Below are 12186 nucleotides of genomic sequence, written 5' to 3'. Positions count from 1 at the left end.
CCCCTCTTCCATCGAAGCAAGAATCGGCAGATCGAGCTGATGGCCGGCGGCGAGAACACCGACTTCGTGCAGATCGCCAGCGGCGACCAGGTCAAGTTGGCCAGGTTGAGGGAGATCCGTTCTTGGTTTGACAACACAAGGCAGATGAGCTGGACGGCAATGGCCACTTTCAAGAATTTGACGAAGAGGGAGAGGGCAAAGCTTTGCCCCCCGCCCGCACAACCGGTTCACAAGACGAGATCCTCCTGTGGGCGATGGAGCAGGCCAATTCGTCCAGCAAGTGGACCAGGCGGAGGTGGTGGGCGTTCAGATGCAGGGTAGAGCATCCACTGGATCAGGAACCCACCGTGCACGAGATGCTGTTGCAGATTGTGCAGCCTCCAACCGAGTCACCAGAGACTCCGAAGAGCAAGATGAGGAGGACAGTGGTCGCGACCTCGCTTCCCCGCCGTTCTCCACGCTTCCCTCGCCGCTCTCCTCGTCTGAACGGCGGCGGTAGATATGTTTAGAGTAAGCTTCCCCACTCCTCATCTTCCTACTGCTCGTGCTTACATCGTGGTGATACTGATCATAATAGCTCAGAGAGGGAATGCTATATGGCATTTTAATCTCAATGAATTGCATGAATATTTGAGTACATGGATTTGGAGGATGGATTATGATGTATGTGAACCCTAGGCATCATATGAACCCTAGGACTAATTAGTAATGTTCTAGTGGTAGACACTGAAATATTTTGGTACACACCGGTAGGCACTGAAATATTTCGGTACTGCCCTAGGCAAAATTTGCAATGTTGTAGTGGTGGACACTGAAATATTTTGGTACACACCGGTAGGCACTGAAATATTTCGGTACAATGTTGTAGTGGTAGACACTGAAATATTTCATTACTACAATTTCAGTACACACTGATGCACAATGAATTATTTCAGTACTGCAGTTTCAGTACACACCGCTACACACTGAAATATTTCAGTACTGCAAATTCTATACATAGTTGGCATTTTGTCATTTATTTGTGAATTAATCCATGCATTATATGGCCTAACATTGTACATGAGTTTGGGTCAATTTCATGTCAATTTATTGCTAAAATTGTTGTCATGCCATGAAACACAAGACAAGTCACTGACCCAAGCTTGCAAAGATGCCATATCAATGTTGCTGATATGAATATGCATGTTTTCACCAAGTCTTGTGTCAGAATTAAAACTGAACATTTTTTTTCTTGATGGTATCCATGGATCTAGAACTTCCTATGAATTGGCTCATGTTGGATGTTTTGTTCTCCATCATTTGTACTAGCATTCCGTGTGATTAGATTCCTGGCAAATTTATTTTCTTGCCTCCAGCATCCCATGTGTGTTTTGCAGGAAAAAACCTGGAGTTCACCAGGCTGGCTGAAGTTGTGAGGCTGGGAGGCTGATGGTGCTGCTACCGGCTGATCCTTCTTCTTTCAGCTTTTGTTCGTCCTTTCTCAAGCCGTTGGACCAGGCTACTTCCCTCCTATGTGTTGTTAATGTATTAAGTAGCTCCTTCGAATTTGTATTATTGGTTAGTTTGAATGTGGAAGTACCTTAATTTTTAGGAACGAAATGTTGCTTTGTATGACCAAGGGTTTGATACCTTAATCTTTGGATAATTAATTACGTGAACTGTTGGATGTGGCGCACAACTAAACGCCTCTACCATTGATACTAGTTCAACATGTCGGTCCAATTAGAGACCAGCCACTACCATATAGAACAGTTAGCATTTCATACTACAACCTGGCGCAACACTGAAGCGCCACTACCATATAGAACAGTTAGCGTGTCTGAAGCAACACTGAAGCGCCATTTGTGATAATTGCACCATCAAAACAACAACTAAACATTTAGGAAGCATTCACCACCAATAAAGTTAAGGCCACACATATAGATACCATTCTAAGTTACCACCACATGTACCAGGAAGTTCACCACGGATCCAGTTCACACACACAATACATTACATTACATTACGTTAATAGAGGTAGTTTCCAACCAGTTCAGACCCAGATGCAGCTTTCCAAAAGTAAAACATCATCAAATATAGTGATGATGAGTACGGCTTCTAGCTTCTGATGATCAGCATGATGTACGACTAGAGGTTAGGGTTATTCAGGCCCTTGTGGAGGGCAGAATGCTGAGCCCCGATCTTGTAGTCATGACTGCTGATGGATGTAGCCCAACAATGCTCCATCAGATGCTCCTGCAACCTAGACCTGGGCTTGGGCTTGCTGCAGTAGGGGCACCTGTACTTGTCCTTCCTCCAGTTGTAGTACATGGCAGATCATTGGGCCCTGATCTTCTGCACCTCCTTCTCTTTAAAGGACTCGACGTTGCCCTCGTCCACATCATCTCCAGATTCATACTGCACACATTAATGACTGACATCAATACATTATGCATTCAAAAAACTATAAACACGTAGTACTAACTCAATCCACAAATAACATTTCAACTAGGCCTTACCTCGTACGGCTCATCTTCATCAGAGTCATATGGGTAGAACCCAGTCTTGTCCCACTTTCTCTTGTTGCCCACAAGATCCTCCTCCTCCTGCTATATTGTCAAACAAGCACATCAATTACAATGAATTGAATTGCAGTTAACAGAATGCCATTACAAACAAAATTGTGAATGTGAACCACATTGGTATGTTGCGAGTGACCAAATGCTTTCCTTATAAATAAAGAATCTAAGCAATCAATCAAAAGACAAATGATTTCCTTCATAAATGCTAATGAAAATGCAAGCTGGATTCTTGACATTCCCTGAATTTACCTAACACTTTTCTTTTGAGGGAATCCCCCCCCCCACACACACACACTACTTAATGGAAACATATAGTATATTTTGTTGCTAGGATCCTGCCTTGGAATGTTTACTTCACACTTTACATAGTATATACTAATTACAGAAGCCAACTACAAATTTCAATATGCACAGATTACTGTTTTTGGGATAATGCAGCAAAGCTCCTACACATATTAACATAATGCAGTAGTTAATTAGGTACAACTTCAACTATAAATGCATACATCTCCAACAAACATCTAAAATTTCATTACTTACCTAAACAACAACAAATTATAGATGAATCTTGTGTCATCTAAATCAATTCATTGGCACATCAAAATTAATGCATTCCAAATCAAATATGTTTCCATCCAGTATCATTGAACCACAGATCAAATCAAATAATCATAAATGTTAGCAGCATTGAACTGTAGATCTAATAATCATATGACATCTATCTGACCTTAAATTCCCCCTTAAATAAAGTATTCAACCTCATACTAATTAAAATCTAACAAGCAAAAATTCAACTACTAATCTAATAAGCATCTGAAAAAACTCCAAGATGCTTTTATCTCTGAAGCAACGGCATTGCAGAGGATGTTCAATGATGTCAATATCTCTGAAGCAACAACAAAATTCCACAACTAACCCAAACCAATAGAGAAGTATATATTTGACTAATCCATCGTCTAATCCTCAAGCCAAACACCTAAAGAATTGCAAAAATTCCACTACTAATCCAATAAGCATCTGAAAAAATCCCATCCCTCAATACGGCTACTTCTAACCTAATCTAATAATCATATGTGGTCCACCATTGTTGCACGAATCAAATACAGAAAAACCATAATGCAAAGAAAACCCTACCTCCAACAAATCTAACCAAACAAAGTTCTGGCCACAAACACTACAATCTAAAATTTACCAACTAAAAGTGATAAGCAGATACCTTCTGCTCCGCCTCCTCCTTGCCGGAGCCGGCCTCCACCTTCTCCACCTTCTCCACCTCGTGCCCCTCGCCAGAGCCCGTCCCCACCTTCTGCGCCTCGCCAGAGCCTGCCTCCACCTTCTGCGCCTCGCCGGAGATCGCCAGAGCGGGCGCATCTGGCTGGACCGCGCCGCTGCGGCCCGGCCCCGCCTTCTCCAGATCTCCAGCAGAGGGAGCACCGCGCTTGACGCCGGCATGCCCCCTCACAAAGGTGCCCGCAACGACCTGCCGCGCCTGCTCCACCAGATCTGCGCCCCAATCGGGGCGCTTGCCTCTTGCGTCCGCCATGGCGATGGAGAGGATGCGGTGAGGGAGACGAGGAGGTTGGAGAGGAGAGGGTTTTGGGGAGTGGGGTGTGGAGAGAGGGAGACGATGCGGCGGGGGGAAATGGTGGGCGATGCGGCCGGAGGTGGTTGCCGTCCACATTTATATGATGAGACAGTTTTGGCAACTACCCGTGACACGTGTTGCCCCACGCGCGGGCGGCTTCACGTGTGCACGAAAGGCCGCCGTATACAAACAAATACGTATACGGCCGGGCATACGATCCTATATGACGACCAACACGCCCGAAACCAAGGAAGCGTGCACCCGCCCTCCCTCGTGCGCCCCTTTCGTTTTTCCTTTTTATTTTTTCTGTTTTCTATTTTTCCTTTTGAAAGTAATTCAGGATTTCTACAAAGTTGCAAATTGCGAAAAAATGTTCGCATTAAAGTTGTTCATGGCTTAAAAAAATGTTCAGGACATGATAAATCTCACAGATTCAAAAAATGTTTGTGATTTCAGAAAGTGTTCATATGTTTAAAAAATGTTCATGAATTTTTAGTAAATGTTCAAAATATTTTGAAAAATGTATGAATTTTTTAAAAATGTTCATGAATTCGTAAAAGATATTAGGAAATTTTAAAAATGTTCACAATTTCAAAAATATATTTCTGAATTTGGAAAATTTTCCTGATTTCAAGAACAGTTCATCGTTTAAAAAATTGTTCCTGAATTCAAAATATGTTTATGTTTTTCTTAAGAAAGCTTGAATTTTAAAAAAATTCGCAATTTCTTAATAATACGAATATTTTTTGAAGTTGATGAAAAAATATAATTCAAAAGTGTTCACCCATTTTTTTTAAAGTTCAAATCTAAAAAAATCACAAATTAAAAAAATGTTCTCGAATTTCAGAAAATGTATGTAAATTTCTTCGGAAGCTTCAGCAAACATATATAACAGTTACCATGTATAACAGTTACCATGTCACACTACAGCCTATAAAACATCACACAGTGGAATAATCATAGCTAGTAGAGCATTAGTTACCAATTAATAATAGTTGCAATCCATCACAAGCAATAGTACCTAGATATGAGTAGATATAGGTACGGTAATACATGACAAGTACTCGCAAACAAGTGCTAACATAACAAGTTCATTTCACATTGATACATGGCCCACCCCAGTTCTAAATGAGGTGGATGGTGATCATCATCCTCAAGTCATGGCGACGGGTGTTCGCAACAGTGAGTAGGATGGCATGTCCTACCCGAAGATTCTTGGCACGAAGGAACTTCTTCCACCCTGCCCTGCTCAAGACAGTGCGACCGTCCGTGTCCACTGCATAGGCACAGCTGGTGATGGAGCCCGTTCTGGTAAGGCATAGTCCAGCAGCCATACCTTCTTCGTCCGGGTCGATGCCACAGCTATCAAGTAACCTCTTAGGTAATTTCTGAAAACAGTTGACATGATATATGATCATGTCACGTGCAATTATCAACAAAGCATACACTTCAAGACACATATATCATTGGATTCAACACTGAGCATATATATCATCACATCACTATACTATACGCCAAGCATCAAATTACTACAGTAATTAGGCATATCATTAGATTACTGCGTACACTAAGCATATCATCGCATATTACTACACTACATGCATGTCATAAAATTCTTCACTAAATGAATTCTAAACTAGGCCTCTCATCACAGTACTACAACATGCATATCATATGAACTACTACACTAACTAAGCATGCATATCATGTAATTACCACACTAAGTAACATACCATGATATGCCGTTTAACATTCGTCCTTGTGAGGCGGGTCACGAATGGCTTCCCTAGGTAGTCTTCACGTAGCGGAAGCATGTCCTAGAGGTTGCCGATTTCCTCGTCGCCCAGTCTGAGTCCTTGGGCATACAGGTATTCAACAAGTGGGTTCTCATCATCATCTGAATCGTCATCATCTGAATCAGCACCATCTTCATCCTCATGAACTTCATCCTCACTATCCGGAATCAAATTTAGATAGATAACAGAAATCCTGGGCCTATCTCCTCTGAAGGAGAAGCTGATCAATTCACCCCCACTAAGACGCATGCGGGCGATGAAACGATCCCAATCATCTCCTCCTATATGGGTTATCTTTCGCCCCTTCTCGACCTGCATAGTGTATGGGCCCCCAAGAGCGTCGAAGGTCACGGTGTCTCCGACGAGCTCATTGAATGCCAATCTCACATTGCATGGTACGATCTGTGTAAGATAAAAACAAATAACAGACACAATACATTAGTGTAAATAGCAAAAAAAATAGAAAGAATGTACTATCAGAAGGTTCATATAATTTGATACCGCTGCAACAACAAAAGAAGGCTGGAAGTAGATGCCGAACAGTGTGGCAGTAGAAAGGCTGGTCCGGCACCGTGAGTTGCAGCGTCCACATTGTGCTTCCTCCATTCTACACAGAACATATTGAACTCTAAGTTGAATTGTACATAGTACAATACAAAGATCATACATATAATAAATCATAGTGATAACCTATACTGGCAATGGCCAATCAATCTATTTTCTATCATCTATGTAATAAAGCAATACCAATGATAATGGCAATGCCTGTCTCATCTAAACCTGGGAATAGTTCGGCATCCAAACTAAAACCAGTCCAATCCATGGCACACATCAAAACCAAACCAATCCAGATATTTTCATTTAGAATCTAAACCAAACCGAACAATACATGCTCGTCATCCAAACCAGTCCAAACCGTTTTCAACTTTTGGATTGAATCCAATGGTTCAAACCGTGGACAAAGCCATATGCGAGGGCACGTCATGAATCTAGATCAGACATGGCGTCAAAGCTCGAGAGAGCCGACGAGCTCCGGCCGGCAACAGCAGCTCTTGGATTTGAAGCAGTAGGTGGTGGTACTGGCGGCTCAAACTAATTGATTGATTTGGTCTCAGACCATAGAAACCAAATCAAGATCCAATCCAAAAACTAAGTTTCAGTCCAAACCAATCCGCTCAGATCCGCCTCCGTAGGGAGACGCGGTTGGGGGAGGGAAGAAGAGGGAAGATTTCACGTACTTGCCGGAGTTGGCGGCGGTCGCGCACTAGCAGTGAAGAGAGGGGTCGTCGGGAGATGACGGCGGCGGCGGCGCTGGTCGAGAAGGGGAGAAAGAAAGATGTGGAGTGGTCGAGATGGGGAGAAAGAAAAATGTGGTACATGTAGTGGCGCAGTTGTGTGGATGACAAGGGGACCCACTTGTGAGACCGATAGCAATTGATGGCAAACCGCCCTTTCCCGAATCGGGTAGAAAACCCTCGTCCTCTCCCGAGCCTAACCACCCTCTCTTCCTTCCTCACCACCTCACCACCCTATTCCACCTATTGCCAAGTAAAGCTTTGTACTGATGATGCATTAGATATTGCAATAAGTAGAGGATGCTCATGATTGCCAAAAGTACCTATTTCCACTTTCTGATAAGAACTAAACGTGTATCAGAATGATGCTAAAAGTAGAGCATGAGCATGTATCAATTGATGATCAATTGATGCTACCTATTTGTGTTTGAATGGGCTCAATAAAGCTGGTGCTGGTTTATGCTCTCTGCGTGACCGTGATGGTAACGAAGACATTTGCTTGGCTATGGTCTTGCTGTCAAATTTAAGTTTCAGTTCTTTAAGACTCTTTGTTTTTGCTGCTTCATCGGGGTCGACTAGCTTTCTACGGCGTCCACGTGCTATCTTCCTTTTCGGGGAGTTGGGTGCACCACTTTTGGGGGAGTTGGGTGCACCGGTATCCTTCTGGGAGTTGGATGTGTCGGGTTCGTTGGAACCATCAGGATTGTTGACTAATTGTACGTCGTCTTCTGAACCATCAGGTAGAACTGCTTGCTGGACATCGTATACCTCCTTCTGTATAAGAGAGAGTGTTGCGTTAGTTCTAATCATGAGACTTATGAAATAAATGATATATTCTTGATGTAGCGCTAACCGTTATGGGGAACTTATATGATTCGAGACGAAGCGCATTGCAATTTGAATGCAGTAAGGCTGTACGTATTTTCCACCTGAAAATATCTATCCTTGCCTATAGTTGATAACCGACACTTACGTTGGCATAGCTTTCAAGCTAAACAAAGTACAAATTTAAATTAGGCATTCAATTACCTGGTTCAAAATATCGGTCATTTCATCTCCGTTCCATGACAACATGTACTGCAGTGTCCAAACCGCACAGGAAGTCCTACGATGTTTAGTTAAATATCAGTAATCTTATTCGTGTAGGCAAATAATAATTTATGAGGCCATGCGTACCCACCGGTCTGTTGTGGTATGTTCTCATAGCGTTTTTTTGTCCATTCGGCAAAATTGATGTTCTTAGCTAATGATATCAACCCATTCTTGACAGCTTCGTCGATGCAGCACTGAATCGAGTCCACCTAGGGTACGACGAGTTATACATAGGGTTACGGTACTTTTGGAGCTCATGTGCCATGCGGATCAAAAGAGGTAGCAAGAGAACACTTACAAGAGAATCTTCCTTGGCCTTGTCGCAATGATAATTCATGGAGTTCAGAGTCTGAATTTCTTTTTTGTCAAAATTAAACATTATTACCATCCAATGGTTTTGGTGTACATTCAGTGGGACATGCACCTGCAGTAAAATTTGGGTTGGGTTGAGAACCGAAATTTCTCGTGTACAGTGTGTACATAAACTATGAAAGTGAGGAAAACGTGTACCTTTCGGCGCCCTACAAATTTTTCTGCTACACGAGCTAACCATGAGGGTGCACGTCCAACAGGAACCACCCCCTTCATTTGTAATAGCTTTTCGGTTTCTTGAGGGGATATGATTGAGGTAGTATCATTCTCAATTTGGCTAATGCGAGCATATGCCATAATAACCTGCCAAATTTTCAATCATACAATAATAAGACTGTTGTTGCAGTAATGATGTAGAATAGAGTATAATGGGCTTACATCACCATAAATGTATTTGTCCTCCAAATTTCGCTTCAGATTTTCTGCTGTGAGGGTAATGTCTCCGATTCTAGCTATTTCAACAGGGTCGTATGTTCCGCGGATGTAAACGGCTGTCTCTATGTCCTCATCTGTGAACTTGTAATCATTACCAAAGACAGGCTTCATCGAAGTTAATTGTGGTTCCTCGTTGTTTTCCGTCACATGTCTTGCACTTGGTGTACTCGAAGTCCCTGTCGTGAATTGGCTAGCCCTAGGAGTTCTTGTCAGGGATGAATTGCACACATTGACTTGATCCTACAATGAACAAAGGTAGTTCATCATTAGTTTGTTACTTTCAGATATTAACGTGTTCGGCCATATTGATCACCTGCACGCCTCCTTTCTGTGACACTGTTTGTCGGTTGCTTGTAAATTCGTATTTTATTTCCTATAACAATGCAAACAATAATGAACATCAAGGAACATATTCATACAAAATACAAAATGCATAGTATGACATACACGGAGTTCCCTCCTTAAGTCTTTAATTTCATCCTCGGCCTTCGACAACCTAGGATTAGTGCCAAATTTAGTCTTCATGTCGATCAACTCTTCACCTAGCGTCTGGTATTTGACATCAAATCTATGCTCAATTTCCATTAACTTCTTGCCTACCTTATTTTCATGATCAGCAATGCGTGCATTCATGGCTTCAATTACCATGTCAATCTATGTAAACAAAATACAACCCCGTTGATAACAATAGCTAAATGAATGAGGTTCCATGACACCTATTTGTGATATTGCGAAAACAATAGTCTTTGGAGTACATACTTGCTGGCTACTAAATTGTTGTCCTTGTGATGGTGCTCGATACGAATCATGTTGATGCACATGTTCATCAATTTTTCTTGGAAAATTATTTGAATTCTCGGACGGTCGTTGAGGAGCACAAATTTCTAGGATAGCCTTTTTTTATAAAATATAATGAACCATTAGTACCAAATAAAATATCAGATATAGAAAGTTCAATTGTAGATAGGTACCAGCCCGTTATGAAGACCTCCTTTCTCGTAAGCATCGCTTCTTAAAGTAGCCATCATTTCATCCCATCATGCGATCAATGGAGGGGGTCTAGAATCATACATCAATCGGCCACTACGCACGTGCTCCCAGTCCAATACTACATAATAAATTAGTTCATCACCATACAGATATACAACAGAACAATAATTAAAGGATATTAAGTAGTGATCTAGCACTAACCTGGAGCAGGATTAGATTTCCATGTAGATTTACGTGATCTCGATTTCTAAACTTGTGAACGGACTTGAAGAAGTGATTAAGTGTGAAACATCCCCAGTTAAATTTCCGAAGGTTTTCAAGATCTGTAACAAGGTTGAGAAATATTGAGTCCACATAATGTTGTTTTGTTGGTGCTAGAACAGTACCAATTGCGTACAGAAAGAACCGTCTCAGGAAATCACCATCTGGGGCTTTGGAAGCTCGGATCACCGTTTCAAGGTCAGAAATCAAAATTTGCCTATTGTTTGCATAGGCGGTAAACAATTCTGTGTCAGTTTGCATTTCTAGATGTGGCTCTATATCCTCCCCTTCTATCGGAATGCCAAATATATATTGCACGTCCTCTTTAGTTATAGGAATTGGCGTTTTACCAATGGTAATCGATTGCGTGTCCATATCTATGCTCTTGGCTAGTCTAACCAACATTATGCGCCGTAGAGTCACTTTATGCATCTGGGTTAGACCGCCAAGACTGGTTTCTGATATGACGTGCTTTTTGTGGTCTGGTGACAACAGTTTCATGGTTTTTCCGAACCTTGTCTGTGATCATACTAACTTCATATGACCATGCTTTTCGGCGAGTTCATGTTACATGCCACTAAATTATACTGAGTACACATGAATTATGTGTACGAAATGATTGTACATAAACAGTCAATTACTTACCGCATCGGTAATTTCAGAGATGGGCTTTTCTCCATTATGAAGGTTTGTATCTGAAACTGACATTGCTGGCTCGTATGCAATGATAAAATCCGGCTCAATTAATCTGAACAAAATTGGAAAATGTATAACAAAATTAGCAGCGAATTAATTTTAACAAAATTAACTGGGTCATTTAACATATGATCCACTTATGGGTTTAAGCAGAGAACCTATTTGGGTGCAAAACCTATGAGGGTTCAACTACTAAAGGAGCGGCCGACAACAATTATAAAGAGTTACGATCAGGTAATACCTTATCTCGGAGACGGTGCCGCCGAGTAGATGGCGGCGGTTAGTGTGTCGCAAACTATAAGTGCCAGTATAGCGTGCTCGACGACGCAAAGGAAAAACGGCGCGTTCACGCCAGGGGGAGGCGGCGAGAAGAACACTGACGTCCGACCCCTCAGATCACGTTGGCGGTGGGCGGCGAGTGGTGGCCGCCGACTCCTGTATTCCATGGGTGACCAGCGTCTCCGATCTGATCTTGCAGCGGTCGTGGGAGGTGCGGACGGCCCGGGTGGTTAGAATGCGAAGCTGTAATCGCGGGATTTAGGGAGGGGTGGGCCGCGTGAGTTATGTGAGATTTGGATAAATGATATTAAAAAAAATAAGAAAATCTTGTCAACTCGTTAGGGGTTTAGGGGTTTAGGGTTATTAGGGTTTAGGGGTTCAGGGTTTAGGGTTTAGTAGAGGGGGTGAGGGTTATCAGGGTTCAGGGTTTAGGGTTTAGTTGGGGGGTTAGGGTTATCAGGGTTTAGGGTTGACTGTTTAGGGTTTAGGGTTAGGGTTTAGAGTTTAGGGTTTAGGGTTTAGGGTTTAGGATTAGGGTTTAGGGTGTCAGAGATCGTACTTGCGTGTACATGTACTAATGATCCCAAACTTTCTTAATTAATGGCATCCCATGACCACATAAAGAATGCATGTACACACACCGGACATTGGTGGAGTGTTGGTCTACAATGGATTCCCTCCGGTAGCATCGATCCGGTCCGTTGAATGGCTCGGCCGACAAACTTCGTGCCACATAGAGCATGCATCCATCCACTGAACCGGATCGATGTTGGTTTGGTTTACATGTACATGTAAAGGGACCGAAAATGCATGTGTCAGATATC

This window comes from Triticum aestivum, chromosome 3B (assembly GCF_018294505.1).
Source record: "Triticum aestivum cultivar Chinese Spring chromosome 3B, IWGSC CS RefSeq v2.1, whole genome shotgun sequence".
In the NCBI taxonomy this organism is placed as follows: domain Eukaryota; kingdom Viridiplantae; phylum Streptophyta; class Magnoliopsida; order Poales; family Poaceae; genus Triticum; species Triticum aestivum.
Note: the sequence above shows the minus strand (reverse complement) of the source record.